The following is a 21,054-nucleotide window of genomic DNA, read 5'->3' on the forward strand; positions in this document are numbered from 1 at the left end:
GATTTTGAAATACATCCAAGATTGAAAACTATTGGTCTAAACAGTATGGGTGAAAGTAGAATAGGAGAAGAGTGAATTCCTAGGATATCAAGAAGAAACCCAGAGCTTTTGCAATTTATTTCCATAAGTTTCAAAAATATGAGATAGGGTTTCCAGATAACTTCAACAAAGATACAAAATATACTTGTTAAAAATTCACAAAACCAAAAGAAAAAAATTACATGATGTTCAGTTAATAGCTTACAATGGTCATTTCTTTTTTACCACTTAAGTTATATGTTATAGATCATCAGATTTTTTAAAAACCTTAATCTTTTTCTTTCAAAATAAAAGGAAGTTCAAAGAAAGTTCACCTCTAAATGATTCAAATGTCAGTCTTTCAGTTTCACATGTCCATTTATTACCCACGGCACTAATAAAACTATTCCTAACAATATTAGTTAGGTCAGTTTTCATTCCAATCCCAAAGAAAGGCAATGCCAAAGAATGCTCAAACTACCGCAAAACTGCACTCATCTCACACACTAGTCAAGTAATGGTCAAAGTTCTCCAAGCCAGGCTTCAACAATACATGAACCATGAAATTTCAGATGTTCAAGCTAGATTTAGAAAAGGCAGAGGAACTAGAGATCAAATTGCCAACATCCGCTGGATCATCGAAAAAGCAAGAGAATTGCAGAAAAGCATCTATTTCTGCTTTATTGACTATGCGAAAGCCTTTGACTGTGTGGATCACCACAAACTGCGGAAAATTCTGAAAGAGATGGAATACCAGACCACCTGACATGCCTCTTGAGAAATGTGTATGAAGGTCAGGAAGCAACAGTTAGAACTGGACATAGAACAACAGACTGGTTCCAAATTGGGAAAGGAGTACGTCAAAGCTGTATATTGTCACCCTGCTTATTTAACTTATATGCAGAGAACATCATGAGAATGTTGGGCTGGGTGAAGCACAAGCTGGAAATAAGATTGCTGGGAGAAATATCAATAACCTCAGATATGCAGATGACACCACCCTTACGGCGAAAGTGAAGAGGAACTAAAGAGCTTCTTGATGAAAGTGAAAGAGGAGAGTGAAAAAGTTGGCTTAAAGCTCAGCATTCAGAAAACTAAGATCATAGCATCTGGTCCCATCACTTCATGGCAAATAGATGGGGAAACAGTGGAAAGAGTGAGAGACTTTATTTTTTGGGCTCCAAAATGACTGCAGATCATGACTGTAGCCATGAAATTAAAAGACACTTACTCCTTGGAAGGAAAGTTATGACCAACCTAGATAGCATATTAAAAAACAGAGATATTACTTTGCTGGCAAAGGTCCATCTAGTCAGAGTTATGGTTTTTCCAGTAGTCCTGTATGGATGTGAGAGTTGGACTATGAAGAAAGCTGAGTGCCAAAGAATTGATGATTTTGAACTGTGGTGTTGGAGAAGACTCTTGAGAGTCCCTTGGACTGCAAGGAGATCCAACAAGTCCATCCTGAAGGAAATCAGTCCTGACTATTCATTGGAAGGACTGATGCTAAAGCTGAAACTCCAGTACTTTGGCCACCTGATGGATAGAACTGACTCAACTGAAAAGACCCTGATGCTGGGCAAGATGGAAGGCAGGAGGAGAAGGTGATGACAGAGGGTGAGTTGGTCAGCTGGCATCACTGACTCGATGGACATGAGTTTGAGTAAACTCTGGGAGTTGGTGATGGACAGGGAGGCCTGGCATGCTGCAGTCTATGGGGTTGCATAGAGTTGGACACGACTAAGCAGCTGAACTGAACTGAACAATATTAGTAGCTAATGTTTATTGAGCACTTAATATGAGCTAGGCATTGTACTGATTAATTTGTGATCATAACCTCACTGAGTTCACACAATAACTCTGTCAGATACTTACTATTATTATCCACATTCTTCAGAAGAAGAAACTGAAGCTCATGGAAATGAAGTCAATTTACCAAGAATGTACAATATATCAAAGTAGATCATGGAGAAGAACTCACATGTTTCTGAGTCCAAACCCGACCAGTTTGACTACTACACCAAACTAATGCACCAAAATTCTTTCAACCTTTTTCCTCAATAATTTGAATTTAATAGTTTTTAATTTGAAGAAGGTATTTGATGGAGAAAACAAGTCTGCTTATCAAGAAATTCTATTTCTTCATGGGAAATATATATCACATCCAAAGTATCACCATTGTTATAAAAATAATTTGCACAGAGGGAAAGAGATATTTTCTCTCCCAACCCCCAATGGTGACAACAGAGTAATTCGTTTACGTTCATAACTAGCCCAACTCAGAGTCAGCCCCTATTTATTTAGTGTCACAGAAGTCAATGTTTTGGCAATATTAATCAGTTCTTCTGCAGTACAAAAGTAACTTCCAAATAGAAAATTTTACAGTCAAGTACTATTTAAATTTTTGGGATATTTGGAATTAAATAAAATTTGAAATTTTTTGATTCAATGTGACTACCATCTTTGGGAAGTGAAGTGAAGTTATTCATCATGTCCAACTCATTGCTACTCCATGGAGCCTACCAGGCTCCTCCATCCATGGGATTTTCGAGGCAAGAATACTGGAGTGGGTTGCCATTCCTTCTCCAGGAGGTCTTCCTGACCTGGGAATTGAACCCGGTCTCCCACATTGTAGGCAGATGCTTTACCATCTGAGCCACCAGGGAAGTCCAACATCTTTCGGAGTAAACTACTAAACACCTCATATTAAAAAAGTAGTTGAGAAACTATAACACATATATCCAATATGCCTATAGAGAGGTATACTTCTTGACTGACAGATAAAGCTTGCAAGAAATCAGAATGTTGCCAATAATCTTGCTGTGCCTAACTCCAAAGAGAAACACAAATTGATATGCCAGTAAAAATCATATTCCCATCTCCAAGGACTGAATAGACACAGCAGTATATAACATAGGACCAGAAGATGAGTGAGAATATTCACAAACAAGTCAGTGATGGTGCTAGTTCACTTCAAACCCTCCACAGGCCTCCACCAAATTTTATTCAATATGTGTATAACCCATAAAATCCAAGTGACCTATGTGGTCCAAGATTGGAGTAATACGTAATACTATATTCAAGAAAATAAAGCCTAAATACTAAAAGTAATTTTAAAGGTAATTTAAATAATTTACTTGCATTTCTGGAAGACTCTATTCATAATGTGTAACAATAAATTTTATTTCTTCTCTTTCTCAATTCTCTAGGACCTAGGACTACTCTGAGACTAAGAATCAAATTTTCCAAAATTCTCTATGGGAACTCAGCCATGAATGGTTAAGTTGCATTGTTGATACACTTTCTCTTTTTGGACTCTTCCTCTGTGGGAAAAGCAGACTTCCTTCCAATCCCATTCACCTTGGCCTTAGCCAAATGACTTGCCTATCGGAAAGAGAGCAGACATAATGTAACCAACATGCCAAAAAAAGTAGAAGCTTTAAATGCACTTGTTTGGTTTGACTCAGTTTCTTGGGTTCACTTCTGCTGGCCTTCTCCCACGAGAACTGAAAGCCCAAATAGTTCTGACATGAGAGGTACATGGCACAGAAAGGAACTTAACTCAGAGCCTGGAACAAAATCACCAGAGCTGACCACAAGCCTATGAGTGAGAAATTACCATTTTGGTTTTTGTAAGACACTGAGCTTTGGTATTGTTTGTTACACAGCATATTGCAGCAAAAGCTAATACATAATATGACTTTTCTCCTTTGCTTCAGTTTTCCCTGGAAGTAAGTACTCTGCCTCTTTAGCAAGGAATAGGATAGAGAGATTTGAATAAGTAATACAAGATTAATTCAACTGAGAGAAAGAAAAGGTATTGCTAAGGTAATAATTGGGAAAATGACATCATATACCATCAAAGAGTGCAGCCTCTAAGATGTAAAACCAACATGGCCATCAGTAAGTCTTCCAGTCAGCAAAGAAAGAATCAGAGCCAATATCACCCAATGTTTAACTGGAGGACTATCAGTTCAGTTCAGTTCAGTTCAGTCGCTCAGTCGTGTCTCTTTGTGACCCCATGAACTGCAGCACACCAGGCCTCCCTGTCTATCACCAACTCCTGGAGTTTACTCAAACTCATGTCCATTGAGCTGGTGATGCCATCCAACCATCTCATCCTCTGTCGTCCCCTTCTCCTCCCGCCTTCAATCTTTCCCAGCATCAGGGTCTTTTTCAAATGAGTCAGTTCTTTGCATTAGGTGGCCAAAGTATTGGAGTTTTAGCTTTAGCATCAGTCCTTCCAATGAATATTCAGGACTGATTTCTTTTAGGATGAACCGATTGGATCTCCTTGCAGTCCAAGGGACTCTCAAGAGTTTTCTCCAACACCACAGTTCAAAAGCATCAATTCTTCAGTGCTCAGCTTTCTTCATAGTCCAACTCTCACATGCATACAGGACTACTGGAAAAATCATAGCTTTGACTATACATACCTTTGTTGGCAAAGTAATGTCTCTGCTTTTTATACAGAAATACAGAAATATACTATAAAAGAAGAAATATTGATACTATTTCTTGTATGAAACTAAATACATAATTTAGAGACCATTCTTTATTAATTAAGCTGATACATTTGTCATCCCAATTGCCTTTGTACTTCCATCCTGCTGTGTGGCAGACCAAGGACTGGGTATTAATGTTGACTTTGTCCCATGAACAGTCTAACCCTCAACATTTAGTATGGGATATAGTGTGTTGGTAATTATATCTTTAACTGAATTATAAATTGGTATGTTCTTAGAAATGACCAGAAGCTGAACATCTCTGCCTCCAGACAGAGAGAGGATCATAAATCTTGATGAATCAAGTAGGCACCTGAAGGACCACAGCATCCTCACTGATTGCACTCAAGATGAGTTCTAAGAAAAGACTGACTTTTGACCAGATAAAATGTGAGTAAACCTGAATTTCTCTCAGGTTCCTACAGGTTGAAGTCAATATGGGCCCAAGGTGAAGAAGCCTTCACTGTTGTTTCTTAAACTGATCTGTCTCAAAAAAACATAAACTCCTTGCAAGGCTTCTCTTTGCTAATGTTTACCAAGCTAATGCCACCAAAGTACTCAAAGCCATAATGAAATTAAGCCAAGCGCCATTTTCCAAGCACCACATCCCTCTGCAGCTTTCTCAAGAAGCCTTGTGTAAGTGCTTTCTTTTTTTAAACTCCTTTCTTCTTTAAAACACCATATTTTTCTAACATATTAATACAGCAAGTCATTTTTCACCCACTTAAAATTACCAATATAAGACAGCGCTTTGTACAGAGCTGATGAGGCAATTGTAAGGGATGAGGAATGAATTCTAACATTTATGCCCTGCCCAAATGACTAAGATTTATAACTGTAAACCTACAAATCTCTGGCTTATGTATGCAAATGTGAGACCAATTAGTGATTCACCTGCAACTGCTAATTAAAATGCTTGAGGTGATGAATCACCACTAAGCATGGAGACTGGGGCCTGGAGGTCCAGCATCATCTATTCCCACACAAAGGACACCCCAAGGAGAGAATATCTGAAGATTAGCTCCCTAAAGAGCCATCAGAATTTTATATCTACTAATTTGGAAGAAAAAAAATGAGTTGTGTGGGAAAACGTAATTATAATGTAGCTAGAAAATAAAAACAGGCAGAGCAAACCAAGCATTGTTGCATCATTAAAAGAGAAAATAACCCTTCTGGGTAATTTTCCCATGGAATTCAGGACAACAACAACAGAAAAAAAAAAAATTGGAAAAAGGTTTGGAAGAAACCACATGCGATTCTTTCCCCTCCAATTACAACAAATTTCCACAGTTTTCAACTCAGCAAAATGCCTGAACCAAAGCTTGGCAAATAGCAGAGAATAAAATTGTTAATAAAATAAAAATTTTGAGTCCAAGCCTTTCAGACAGCTAGGTTGAATAGGTTCTCATGTTACTTCAACTAAGTTTGGAGATATTTATTCAGTATCTGACTTCCAGTTTCAGCTGAAATAATCTAATTAAAATGCAGATTTAGAAAACCCAGCCTGCTTCTCAGAGTCCACAAACAGCTGCGTCTATAAACCTCCAGTTCCCTCCAGGATCAAGTGCTCGGATATCGCTCCCTTTGTCAGCCCTCTGGCTCAGTCACAGACGTATGTTACCACACCATTGCTGTGGCCAGAGCGCCTTATGATCTACCATCCCTCAAACCCACACCTCTTCATGATTCTCATGCCTTAACCCAAAGTGCCACCGCAGGATCAGCTACTTGGACCAAGGGCCAGGCTTGTGGCCACAAAGACCTCTCCTTTAAAGGACTGCTGAATGCAGGATCTTCTTTGGTCAGGAGCATCTCTCCCACGCAGACCTCGTGTATTCGGGGAGTACCAGTGTCAGTGTTCCTGCTGAATGGCTTCCCGCATACGGCATCCTGGAGGTTTGGAACACCTAATAAGGTGTCATATCAAAATCAGTCCTTAATGCAGTGACCTCAGAGGAGAAACAGTAGGTGGGCAACGCCAGTGAGCTACTGGCAGGAAAATCTAGTAGATGCTCATTAGGTTTACCTAATCAGTAAATATCACTGCCTTGGAGAATGAAGAAATAAATAACTCTTTGCCAAGGTATGTTGAAATCCCAGACTTCTAGCCTAACAGCTACACCACCCTGTCTCCTATTTGCTCCACTTTGTTAATTGTCTCTTATGTTCAACCTGTATATGCTATTTAGTTTCACCCTCACAAGCACCTGTATTTACGGTAAAAAAAAAACAAAACAAAACAGATAACATGTTTAAATATTTGCTGAGTGCCTACTATGAGTTGGGTTTTTCTTGCTGCCAGCCATGAATCTTTCCACCAATCTAATGAGGCTGTGACTTGCTCTAAGCCTTGAAATGATCAGGTAGCTGAGCAGGCTTTCAAGCTCCAGACTTAACTCTTCCCTGCCACGCAGGTGCCACCCACTACTTGGAGAGCCGTTGTCTCCCCTGGCTTTGTCTCCTATTACTTTTCATTTGAATGTGCTCCCCTATTCTTTTTGGAATCATCTTCTTATGGCTTTTACTGATTTATCCCTGCTTTCCTCACACTTCTGTTTCCTCAGTCCTCTATACTTGTTTATACTCTCTTGACCCTCCAATTCCAATTGCTTTCTCCTTGACACTTACCCCTCACCTTATCAATCATATCAGGTAAAGACACCTGACTGCCCACACTGTCTATGATCCCCACCTGCACTTAAGAAACTGAGTGTGGAAGAAGTTAGGGAACAAATTCAAGGACCCACTGCTGGTAGGGAGTGAGATTCAGCCTAGAAACTAATCTTCATTCTTACCTTCGTGTTTTTACTACTGATGCTGAGCAGGGCCCTGTGGGGTTCCTGGGCATGAAGGCCTTCCTGTCCCCCATCTCTTTTAGGCAAGACTCCAGGTTCCATGACCTTCTCTGAGTTCCAAAGGGCACAACCGTTGCCAATCAAGGGAGGAGCAGCCAATGAACCACCTGAGGCAAGATTAAAGAGACCAGAGAGGCTCATCAAGCTTAGGAGACCACCTAAGACACTGCACACACTCTAATCTTGTCAGCAACCCCACTCTTCAGAAACTTTGCAGAAGAAAGAAGAATACAAGACTGTTGCTGCCTTGATCCTTATGCCATATCCCTGTCTGACTACATAACCACTCCCTACTTGCCAGGGAGGAGGGCACAGTTCTTGAGGCACTAATCTACTATGTTCCCCCTTTGCCTGGCAAAGGAATAAAGCCACTCTTTTCTTTTCCTTCTTCTCCATCACTCTGTCTCCATATTTCTTTGGCACTGGTGCACAGAGAGCCAAGATCTTGGCAACACTCCCTCTGAACTTTCTTCTCACGCTCTTTGATCATAATGACATAGTTCAAGTTCACTTTTCATCACTGACTAGTTTTCCCGTATTTTTCCAGCCCCACCTCCATCACAACTGTCCAACACTTTTCAACACAGTACTCCAGATTTCAGTCCCTGAGGCCAGAGATCTTGGTTTATTAATAAGTCTTTGGCAATGAATGGAGCTCCATAAGTGATTATTGGATGAATGAATAGATACTGTCTGTTCTAGATTTCTTCCCAGATCTCTGCACACACCTTCCCCATTCCAACCTACATTATCTGAAGTCCTCCCGACTGGAACGCTTCTCCCTGTCAACCACAAACTGGCACGTGCCAAGGGCATTTGCCAGTGTCTGAACAACAACAAGGGCATTTGCCATCTGCCTCTGCAGGGATTGAACTCTGTGCTGCTGCAGCTGTTGACCTTTGACACGCCCTGAAGGGAGTTCAGGGTGGAGAATAAGGCACTTTGTACTCCAGGAAAACTGGCGGAACAGGTCTTTTGTTAGATATTTTCAGGAACTGATTTCATGATCCCAATCCTTGCATTTCCTCATATCGAGAAAAGCACTAAATCCTTTCATGATGACATCAGGCCCTCTTGACTAACAGAAAAACTTTTGTGAAATAAGCGCTTGATTGCATGAACTTCCCCTTCACCAAAATCACATATATTGACCTTCCTCCACTACCTTTTTGGAATAGTTTCACAGAGCTATCTGAGGTGCTGTCTCCCAGGCTACAGACATCATTTTGCCCCCAAATAAAACCTAACTTGCAAGTCTCACACTGTGCATCTTTCTCAGTCAACATTCCTAAACCCACAATTCTCATGGTGTATTTCAGTTCAGTTCAGTTCAGTTCAGTCGCGTCCGACTCTTTGAGACCCCATGGACTGCACACCAGTCTTCCCTGTCCATCACCAACTCCCGGTGCTCACTCAAATTCATGTCCATAGAGTCGGTGATGCCATCCAACCATCTCATCCTCTTGTCCCCTTCTCTTCCTGCCTTCAATCTTTCCCAGCATCAGGGTCTTTTCCAATGAGTTACTACTTCACATCAGGTGACCAAAGTATTGGAGCTTCAGCTTCAACATCAGTCTTTCCAATGAATATTCAGGACTGATTTATTTTAGGATTGACTGCTTTGATCTCCTTAAAGTCCAAGGAACTCTCAAGAGTCTTCTTCAACACCACAGTTCAAAAGGAACAATTCTTCGGTGCTCAGCTTTCATTATAGTCCAACTCTCACATCCATACATGACTACTGGAAAAACTATAGCTTTGACTAGATGTACCTTTGTTTGCAAAGTACTGTCTCTGCTTTTTAATATGTTGTCTAGGTTTGTCATAGCTTTTCTTCCAAGGAGCCAACATCTTTTAATTTCATGGCTGCAGTCACCATCTGCAGTGATTTTGGAGCCCCGCAAAATAAAGTCTGTCACTGTTTCCACTGTTTCCCCATCTATTTACCATGAAGTGATGGGACCAGATGCCATGATCTTAGTTTTCTGAATGCTGGATTTTAAGCCAACTTTTTCACTCTTCACTTTCATCAAGAGGCTCTTTAGTTTTTCAATTTCTGCCATAAGGGTGGTGTCATCTGCATATCTGAGATTATTGATATTTCTCCTGGCAATCTTGATTCCAGCTTGTGCTTCATCCAACCTGGCACTTCGCATGATGTACACTGCATATAAGTTAAATAAGCAGAGTGACAACATACAGCCTTGACGTACTCCTTTCCCGATTTGGAACCAGTCTGTTGTTCCATGTCTAGTTCTAACTGTTGCTTCCTGACCTGCATACACATTTCTCAAGAGGCAGGTCAGGTGGTCTGGTATTCCCATCTCTTTCAGAATTTTCCATAGTTTGTTGTGATCCACATAGTCAAAGGCTTTGGCATAGTCAATGAAGCAGAAGTAGATGGTTTTCTGGAACTCTCCTGCTTTTTCCATGATCCAATGGTTGCTGGCAATTTGATTTCTGGTTTCTCTGCCTTTTCTAAATCCAGTTTGAACAACTAGAAGTTCATGGTTCACGTACTGTTGAAGCCTGGCTTGGAGAATTTTGAGCATTACTTTGCTAGCATGTGAGATGAGTACAATTGTGCGGTAGTTTGAATATTCTTTGGCATTGCCTTTCTTTTGGATCAGAATGAAAACTGACATTTTCCAGTCCTGGGGCCACAGCTGAGTTTTCCAAATTTGCTGACATTTTGAGTGCAGCACTTTAACAGCCTCATCTTTTAGGATTTGAAGTAGCTAAACTGGAATTCCATCACCTCCACTAGCTTTGCTTGTAGTGATGCTTCCCAAGGCCCACTTGACTTTTCATTCCAGGATGTCTGGCTCTAGGTTGAGTGATCACACCATTCCGGTTATCTGGGTCATGAAGATCTTTTTTGTGTAGTTCTTCTGTGTATTCTTGCCACCTCTTCTTACTATCTTCTGCTTCTGTTAGGTCCAGACCATTTCTCTCCCTTATTGTGCCCATCTTTGCATAAAATGTTCCCTTAGTATCTTTAATTTTCTTGAAGAGGTCTCTAGTCTTTCCCATTCTATTATTTTCCTCTATTTCTTTGCATTGATCACTGAGGAAGGCTTTCTTATCTCTTCTGGCTATTCTTTGGAACTCTGCATTCAAATGGGTATATCACCTGCAGCTAAAAAGCAAGCTCAAGTCTGCTCTCTTCCATGGAGCACTGACTAAGCACTTCAAAATATTTGGATTTTTCTCATGTCAGGTCTCCTATAGTAATTACCATCTCTATATAAACCAGTTTAGAATTTGGTTATATGTCATTTTGCTTCATTCATGTTAGTTTTGTCACAAGATCTTTGGGAATAAGTGCCAATTCTTATGTTAAACTAGAGCTTTGTAGCTCAGGAAGTACTTTTCTCACACAGTATTATCTCCTTTAATCCTCTCAGCAACCCCAGGGAGGAGGTAGATCTGCTTCTGCCTAGCTTTGTGAGCCACAGAGCCAAACTCTTCCTTCATCTTGCTGCCACTCTGCCCTTTCAGTGATGAGGACTAATACACATGTCCAAGGACAAGAACTGATATGTACATTTGGTAGTGGTTCACATTTTCTCTTTAACCACAAGAGTAGTAGAACATGACACCCCTAAATATTCCCCTTTAGCATAAGGATTATTTTGAGCTGAAGACACAGAGATGCTCTGTAAACAGCAGACGTCACCCTTTCCTAAGGAAAATTTACATTAGAGAGGAAACTTATCCCAGGAAGAGAACTATCACTAGAGATCACTTTTTCACCTGAGACACTTACCTACAGAAGAGGGCAACCACTGTTTTGTTTTTATTAGATACAAAAGACTAATAGATTGTATTAGTTTCAGACGTACCACATAATGATTCAATATCTATGTGTGCATGCTAAGTTGCTTCTGTTATGTCCGACTCTTTGCAACCCCATGGGCTGTAGCCTGCCAGGCTCCTCTGTCCATGGGTTTCTCCAGGCAAGAATACTGGAGTGGGTTGCCATGCTCTCTCCAGGGAATCTTCCCAACCCAGAGATCAAACCCATGTTTCTTACATCCCCCGAATTGGCAGGTATGTTCTTTACTACTAGTACCACCTGGGAAGCCCTGTGAATCCCCTCCTGTGAGTCTGTCTCTTTTACAGGGGCTTTTAGCAAAGAACAATGAAGGTCAGGGGAGGAAATTATTTTTCCTCCCCTATACTTTTAAGTCCCATTACTTTCCTAATCTAGATTTTTTAAATCCTTCATTTAATCTTAATCCTCTATATCCTTTTATCCCTGTCACAACAAATGAAGTGTGTTAGAAGGACTCTAAATTTCTTTAACTTAGCCTTTAGGGCATAAATTCACTACACATTTAGAATTTTAAGGTGTCTAAAGTAATTACCATGTATGTATTGTCAAGAGGGCTTAGCACTTGGTCACTTAGGTTGCCTTCGGACCATGTGAGATAATTAAAGGTCCTGATGCTTATTCTACTATAAAGATAAACTAGTATGAATCAGGTGAGTGTGTTTTCTGCGTTTTGAAAGAACTTGGATAACAGAAGTTCAAAAGAAACTCAAAGGATATTCTTGTAAAAGAGTTTTTGAAGACCTGTTGTCTGTTGGCCTCTACCAGAATCAATGCCCCACAATGATGTTGAATTTAAGAAGTCTTCTTCTTGGGCTGACTAGATATACATCCACATCTTCATTCTGTCAGGGAATTATTGTTTGGGATAACCACTTTACAGTTCAAGATTCTCACCCTCTTATTCACTAAGCATATGCCCTGACAAAAACTTTGGTCTAATTGTACTTTTTGTAACATGTACTGCTATGCATACTGTAACATGCTATCACCATGAATAATGCTTGTTCTGGGGACAGGTTGGAGCAGCCAAAAAGAACAAAAGTTATGTAAGAATTTAGGTTGTGGTTTGTTTTTTTAATCCTGAAACTGCCCTGAATAATACTACAGTAGTGAACATATGTCATTATACATTTGTCAAAACTCCTGAAAAGTACACTCGTCATTGGAAGGACTGATGTTGAAGCTGAAACTCCAATACTTTGGCCACCTGATGCGAAGAGCTGACTCACTTGAAAAGACCCTGATGTTGGGAAAGATTGAAGGCAGGAGGAGGAGATGACAGAGGATGAGATGGCATCACCGACTCAATGGACATGGATTTGGGTGGATTCCGGGAGTTGGTGATGGACAGGGAGGCCTGGAGTGCTGCAGTCCATGGGGTCGCAAAGAGTCAGACACAACTGAGCAACTGAACTGAACTGAAAAAATCAATCCTCATGTAAACTATGAAGTTTGAGTGGTAATGATGTATCATCACATCACTGATACTAATGTATCAATATAAGTTCATCAATTGTTACAAATGTATCACTGTGATACAAAATGTTCATAGTTGAGGAAGTTGTGTGTATAAGCAGGTAGGGGCTATACAGGAAATCTTTTACCATTCAATTTTTCTGTGAATCTAAAACTGCTGTAAAATAAGTAGAGTCTACTAAAAAATGAAATTCAACTCCTCTTACTATACATATATACCTGTACATGTTCTAGAAAACTTTTTTTGGTTTGATGGGATATCAAACCCAATTTGCACCTTGACTGCAAATTGTTTTTACTTTGACATTATGACATTTCAGTAAAAAGAAAACAATGAAAAAAAGTAGGTTCCAAGAAAAATACCAAGAAATCCACCAAAGGAATTAAGTCTGATTCCCAACAGTTGTGGGAAAACCTCAATAGAAATTCAGCCAGTATATTGTCAATTTTTAATTTAACAAATATATCTTCAAGATTTACTAGCCAGGAGAGAGAGTGGTAGGAATTGATACTTGCACATCCTTTTTCAATCATCAGCTGTAACCATCCTACAGGAAAGAATGTTTTCTTTTATTTTCTGCCTTTGATCCATACAGGCCCAGGCTTACAACCTGTCAACAATCTCTTCCAAGCAACCAGCAAGTGAAAAACTTCTGTCGATAAACAGCTCACACACTTGTCTACAGCATCAGAGTAGCTTCTTTCTTATTCTCTGCTAGCACAAAGGACCAGGCTTCATCATGTGCAGCTCCAATAAAGTAACTGCAACCAATTTATTAAAAATAGCAAGACAGTAACCTAGACAGAGCCATTTCTCTGCTTTTATTATATCTACTTCTTCCTCAGCACTGGCTTTCTGAAGCTCCCAAAGGTCTCATTTTTCAAGTCATTTGTCTACTTCCAACTAACCTTGGTAAAAGATGCTAGTGATAAATATGTAATGATTGAAATGAGTCTTTCCTAACTCATTCATGCATACTGAATTAATTATTAATTTTCCAAACATGCTCTTCCTGGGGTCCCCTTACTTATTCTTTCAACTCCAACTGGTCAAGGGCTCAAATCTGCATAATCTTCAGAATTACAACCAGTGAGAATGAAAGTAGAATGGTCAGAAAGCAGAGAGAAGGAAACCTGGTATTTTTAGAAAAGGGTCAGAGGCCATCTCTTATCCCAAATCCCCAAAGACAATGAAAGGAAAAAAAGAAAAGAGGCTATAACCCATTCCTGTAAGTTTAGTAAAGCTTATAAGAAGGCCCAATCTGTTTCTGTTTTTATGGAAATTTGTTTGCCTGTCAAATAAGAGTCAAGATTCTTACTCTGGTGGTAACAAGCCTTGCTCTTAGGTTGGAAAAATAATTTAGAATTTGTCCTCAGAATCATCCTAATATTTTGTTCCTATGTATCTGAACAGAAAGAAAAAGCCCAAGGGTAAGAAATATTTAGAGAGCAAAGAGTGTTAAACTCCTTTAATAGAAACCCTGTAAGTTTTCTCTTTTTTCTCCATTACCAGGTCTTCATTTTAGGAAGAACTGAAGACAAAAAATCTTGAGATTAATCAGAATACAAGTCCCATGTAATGCATTTCATGTGTCTTCTAATGATTCCTACCAAATTCTAATATGTTAGGAAAAGTGGTCATAGCTGCCAGGCCTTCGTTCTGTCCAAAACCTTCCCCTGTCCCTAGCGAATCTGGTTTTTTTCTAGACCACATTCAACATCTATTCAATTAACTGTCTTCAAAACATCCCATACTCCCAGGGGAAAGTGAATGGGGGTATAGATTAAACAAGATTGGCCATAAGTTAATAATTGTTGAATCTGATTATATGAGAGTTTATTACACTATTTCGTCTACTTTTGTATACTTGAAATTTTTCCTAATAAATTTTCCATAATAATAAGTTTCACCCTCCATCTTCTCAGGAAAGTGCAGTATTTTAAATAAGCTCTGCCCTGAAAAATATCTCCCAGAAAATACTGTAGTACCATAGTTATTCTAAATTCTGTCCCTAAGCATTACAGCAGAGTCCTTCCTTGTCCTTCACTGCACATAATTCAGTTTACATGCTCATTCCTCCCCTCTACTTTAACCTTCTCTTGCACCTAAAAGACATAATCAGCTATTTTGACCAGCCTTTTGTGAATTATTAGTTCTGTGCCCCACCCCCACCCCCAATACCATATACATTTTAAAAGAGGCTAGGAAAAGCAAACCCTAAAAGAATTTCTAGCTAACTGACAGATCAGTAGGGGAAATCATTTGTGGGCAGGACTTCCCTGGTGGTTCAGATGGTAAAGCGTCTGCCTGCAGTGAGGGAGACCTGGGTTCGATCCCTGGGTGGGGAAGATCCCCTGGAGAAGGAAATGGCAACCCACTCCAGTACTCTTGCCTGGAAAATTCCATGGACAGAGGAGCCTAGGCTACAGTCCATGGGGTCACAAAGAGTCGGACACGACTGAGCAACTTCACGTCACTATGTAACCTAAATGCCCTTCCCCAGCCAGGGTACCATCTCTTTGTTGTTGAGAGTGTTGGCCAGGGGTGTGCCAGTAGATGTTTAACAACTGGCTCTTGATGGGAGTGTAAGAGCTCTTGATTTGTAGCTTCTGTTGGTTTTCATGATGCAAATGCTCTCATCATGGCTGAATCCAAACTCCCAAGATGATGTGACTGAATGGGGAGTTGGGAAGCAAGGCACACAGCCAGCTTTTACGAGCTATATGGACTCCAACACACCACTGGCTGAGAAAGCTGCACATAGCTGTTCCTATCTCTGAAGAATGGCCCCCAACTGTCCTTCCCACTCCCGATGAAGAGAGTCACCTCTCAGACCTCATGCAAGGATAGCCTGCAGACAATAACTAAGTAATATGGAGATACAAAATCTCAGCCCCCTTGCCTCAAGGGCAGTGAATTCAGTGATGTGATTTATTCCTCACCTCCATAAATCAGATTATGTTCCTTCAAACCACATCATTGTTCAGCTCTTTCTTATTTCCTATCCAGTTTCCCTCACTTTATCAGCAGGCTTTTTTCTTTAAAGACCATGATCTTAGTATATTACATGTAGCAGAATGCCTACCTGCTTCTAGGAAAGCTAACCTAAGTTACTTTCATAACATGCTCCAAGGGTTAAGCTTTCCCAAACTCTCCCTCTGAAAAAACTTCTAATGAAATGAAGAAATAATTTAATTCCAGGAAGTCCAGACGTATAACCCAACGCATTCAACTACAAACCCCACACTTTTGAAATTTTCTATTTCACAATAAAAATACATGTAAGAGTTTACTCTATATTTCGTAATATATGTGTTTAACATAAAACACGTCCTCCTTTTCCCCAGAGTTCTTAAGTAGAATCAATACTCCAAGGTCCTGGACTGTAATGGTCCCTTTGCCATTTCATCCTTGAAGACGTGCATGCCCCAGTCTGGGAATCCTGAACAAAGGGATGGGGAGGGGGGTCTACATGCAGAACTTGGATGCCAGCCTCCAACTTCAGAATGTCCAGTGTGTTTTGCCAGTCCTTTAGAAACTATCTCTTCAGGACTACAAGCTCGTAATAGACTTGCCCCAAACACACAGTCAACAAATCCCAGTTTCTCCTTTAATCAGGAAGGAAAGGAGGATGGGAGGAGAAAGGAAGGAATTTAGTTGTTGACTGTTAGAATTCAGAGTGATCTTCAAGCATGCGTTCTAGTCTTCTGTTTCACAGATGAGAAAATTAAGAACTGAGGCATAAAAGTCATTTGCTGAAGGTCAAAAATTCAATCAAAGCTGGAACCAAATTTGTCATGTCTCTGCTAGCCCACGCAGACTGTCCAGATTTTGAAGACAGCCTTGGTTAGGATCAGTGCAGGAAGTGAAAGTAAAATATCCCTGCTGATACCCCAGGGTGGAGTGCTGGTTTACTTAGCAAGGCAGCCTTCAGACTCCAAGTGAGAATTTGAAACTGCCTCTTCATCTGAAAGGAGACCTAAGTGAGAATTGCCTGGTACTTCTCAACTGGAGTCCCTTGATAATAGATGGTCTGAGAATGCCCTCTGGTGACTTTCTGCTGCGTGTTCAGGCAATTTAGAGATGAGGTGGCTGCAGAGGAAAAGGACAAAGAGAAGCTGGACTCCTGGAAATGGTTTTCCCCTCCAACAAATGTAGTGTGGGTGTTCTGTCAGCAAACTATGGAAGGATCCAACTGAGAAGTATGGTAAATACATAATACATGGTTATCCCTCTGTGGCATTTGTCTTCTGTTCTCTAACAATGACTATAATTCTTTTTAATTACACAATTATTTCAATACTTGCTGAAGTCATATTATATTAATACAAGGCATAGAAACAACAACAAATTGGTAGGCATGAAATTCTCTAACATAATTTTAATTTAGGCATATCCTTCTCCAATTTACTGTATAATGTGACCACCATTTCCCAAGAAAATTAACAAAAGCATACCCCTAGGCCTTCAGATTGGAACTCATCTTCTCAAGGTCACTGCCACTTCATTTTTAGTGATACATATTTGAGAAAAAGAACACTGATGCTTATGTTCCAGGATATACCCCTGAATTAGTTGGAAGGAACATTCCAGTGAAGCAATGGGTAAAGGGAGACTACAATGCAATGAACGGTTTTCTAGGACTAAGACCCTTTAAACCTTATATAGATCCAAAATATAAAATGTTAGATTTGGAAAGGAGACCATCTATTTCAACATTCCCTCATACCAGGACCAGTAATAGTAATAGCTGTCACGTGTCAGGTATTTGCTAGGTGCCAGGTAATGTGCTAAGCACTTCATAGGGATTAATTTAAGTCCTCAAAACAACCATAGGAGAAAGAAACTGTGATTATCCAGGTTCACACAGCCACTAGTGAAACTAGAACTCAGACATCAACAAATTCATCAAGCCCCAAGGCCACGCTTTTTTGCCATTCTGACATATGGCCTTCACAACTCTCTGAAACAGCTATCCTGCCCCCTCTCCTTAAATTTATCCAATAATGAGCAAATCCCTCTATTATCTGACAGCTCTTATTGCTTAAAGAAATCCAGCTGCCCCATGTTTTGTACCCTTTGGTCCTATTCTGCCTTTCAGAACTACATAGGAAGCTAAGCCCTGTTGTGCTTGACATGCCTTTAAATATTTCAAACCAAGTATCAGGTCATCAGTCCCATCTCCCAGCCTTCTTTGCTCCAACCTTGCCATCCCCAAGGCCTTCAACTTTTTCAAGTATAATTAGTTTCTAGGCTTTTCACTATTAGGGTTCACTCCAGCTTGCTATCACCTCTCCCCACAAAATATAAATGTAACGGCCAGTGCAGAACAACACTCTAAGTGTAGCGTTACTATTACTTCCTTTGTCAAGATCATATTTTTAACTAAAAAGCAGCAGAAGATGACCTTAGTTCTCACAGCGGCCCACATCCAATTGCTATTCAGACAGAGCCCACAGTCAGCAAGCATTCTCAGCCTTTCTCATCAAGAAAGTAAGACCACCTCCAGCCCATAAGTGCACAGTACATGTTTAACCAAAATGAAGAAGTTTTTACTTTAAACTTTATATTCTTCCTTATTCTCATTTCTTAATGTTTCTTCTCTATTAATATCAGCCAAATCTCATGTCAAGATGATCAAAAGGTGGTGTCCACAAATAGAGCCCTGCAGCCTCCCTCCCAAATGCCCCCTGCATATCACTGTCCACTGGCCATGGGTTCTTTTAGTTTAACTATCACCCAGTTCATATATCTTCATCGTTCCCACAAGGACATCATAAGAGACTCTATCAAAGGTCTTCCTGAAATCCAGACACATTTTGTCTGTGGCATTTCCCCTCCCTACCAGTCTCCCCAGTCTATCAAAAAAGGAAATGAGGTTAGTTGGGCATATCTTATGTTTAAGCAAACCCACATTTAGTGAATCCATATTTATATGTGCCAACAGGCTCAATGGGATTTTTTTCAGAAAATGGAAAATTCCTCCAAGATACCAAATTTTGAACAGATTTGAACAAAGAATTGACATTTTAGCTACGTTTTCTTCACTTCTAAAAGTGCTTCGCAAAAATACACTTTCTGGACCATCACTGTCATCATGGAGTTCAGCATCAATAAAAGTATAAATCCACTTAATCCTACACTTCCAAACTACAATTAAACTTTAAAATTATATTAACTGGGATTGGAATGTTTTCTGAATCACACTCTCACCAGAGAAATAAATCTTGCCAAAACAGTTTGATACCTGGATTGAGTTCTATAGTCAGTGCACATAAGTTTTACTTTCTAGACCTTCTAGTGCTGTCATTCTGGACAATGAAAGCTGAACTGGTGCTGAAAGATTTCTAGATCATAGACAAAGATTCCATTGTGAAAGCATTCCATAGAGCCCAAATTTTAGAAATTGAATGAAAACATTTTTAAAAGACACTAATTACAAAAAGTAATCTATCACTTAGAATATATCAGGCATGTTCTCAGAGTTTTACAAATATGATCTCATCAATCTTCATAAAAACCACTTGTGATAGTGCTTTTATTTCTTCATTTTAATGAAGAGAATATGAAGGCACAGAGAGGTTAAGTGACTTGGCCAAGGACACACAACTAGGAAATGGCATGGAGTTCCCATACTGAAAATTCAGTTTTATGCATAAAACTCAAGCAAAATAATTTATAGACATTCCATTACCTCTCTAGGCATTCTCCAAAATGTCCTAAATACTTTTATATTTCTCCTCATATCAATTGGCAATGTTACGTTCATCTTCATAGAAGAATAAGATAGAAATGTAGACAGTAAGAAAAAGTAAGCAATATTCAGGGCCATGCATGGACTGGTTTTAGTTTAAAATTCTTAAAAGATTTAGTTTTAATTCACTGACTTCATTTTAACTCCTGATCCTTATGGCAGCCCCAGGTTTGCTACACTGTCTGACCTTTAGTAGGTATTGAATAAGTCTTTATTGAATTCAATTAAATTGATTTGTTTTTGAGGCATTTCCAAGTTGCCATATATAAAAATAGTAATAACAGTTCCAATGATGATTTCAAAATTCTTTCCAAGTCTTGTTAGTCTATCTTCTTTCTTATAAAAGGTTTAGATCTGTATTTCTAGATAAGCAAGAGTTTGGATACTTGTCCTCAGAAAGGAGAGTAAGTTACTAGACATAAATCCTTAAAGAATACCCTAGAATGGTTACATTTCAAGCAAATTTGAACTAGTATAATATTTTAAGATTAATAAAATCTTTTCATGTACAAAATTTGAAGTAAAAAGACCCTGATGCTGGGAAAGACTGAACCAAAGGAGAAGAGGAGGGCAGAGGATAAGATGGTTAGATAGCATCACCAACTCAACAGACATGAATTTGAGCAAACTCTGGGAGATAGTGAAGGACAAGGAAGCCTGGCGTGCTGCTGTCCATGGGGTTGCAAAGAGTTGGACATGACTGAACGGCTGAATACACAAATCCCCCAAATTTAAGTTCTTTTCAAGGATCACATAATTTCAAAGCTGGCAGGCCCTATGAATTGTAAAACTGAGTTGAGGCTATTGCCTAAATTATGCAAGTTTTAAATTACGCAAAGTCTTCAGGGCCACATCCTTTTCATAAAATGCCACTAGCCTTTACACATAACCATGGGACAGCATAAATGAAGAGCTAATTTATAAGCTTGGTAGCTAAAGCTTGGAGGCCAAACAGACTCAGAAGCCTCAAGCCAAAAAGCTGTCCTCCACTTCTCAAAAATCTATGGCACTACAAAGAACAATGCCAGGACATGAAATGAAAAGATGAAACTAAACTGAAGAGGCCCATGACCGCTTTGTACCCATACATCCAAATGCTCATGGTGATGGCCCTGAGACAGCAGGCTCCTGGGAGCTCAGAGAACCAGGCTCCGTTCTCCACCAAACTCTCCAGTCCTAACAGAACCATAAGCTCTCAGACTTCATCTGGGTGAGAAACCACAGCTCTCAGAAGCCACATCATTTGAGGGTGAGAAATGTTGACAGATAGACAAGTTACAAAACGACAAAGTGAGTTTCGCATGTTGCGCACTTGAGCAATGGCTAGAAATGTTTCCGACCAGTTCCACAGAGCCAGGCAAAAACACTCACATTCAGAGAGTGTGAGAGGGAGCAGAAAGACTAAGAGTCTATCATTTCCCCTCCTCCATCACATGCTCACTGAAATTGTCCTTGGTCCCTGTTCCATGGAGTCATTAGAACAGAACAAAAATCTAAAATCGGAAGGAACTGGGGCAAAGATTGGGGGTGACAATGAAGCGAATGGGGCTAGAAGTCTTTTACAAGCATGTATGAATCTGCAATAATACATTGCTTCTTTTCTTGGG

General features: G+C 39.8%; 1 long non-coding RNA gene across 1 annotated transcript in view; it reads right to left on the reverse strand.

Moving 5' to 3' along the window:
- Positions 1–21,054, reverse strand: part of LOC122439565 — a 75,816-nt gene that overhangs the window by 46,479 nt on the left and 8,283 nt on the right. The window contains exon 2 of the long non-coding RNA XR_006268919.1: positions 7,319–7,485. This is a non-coding gene — a long non-coding RNA (uncharacterized LOC122439565). The remainder of the gene's footprint in view (positions 1–7,318; positions 7,486–21,054) is intronic.

The sequence above is a fragment of the Cervus canadensis genome, chromosome 4 (genome assembly GCF_019320065.1).
Source record: "Cervus canadensis isolate Bull #8, Minnesota chromosome 4, ASM1932006v1, whole genome shotgun sequence".
NCBI classification, from domain to species: Eukaryota; Metazoa; Chordata; class Mammalia; order Artiodactyla; family Cervidae; genus Cervus; species Cervus canadensis.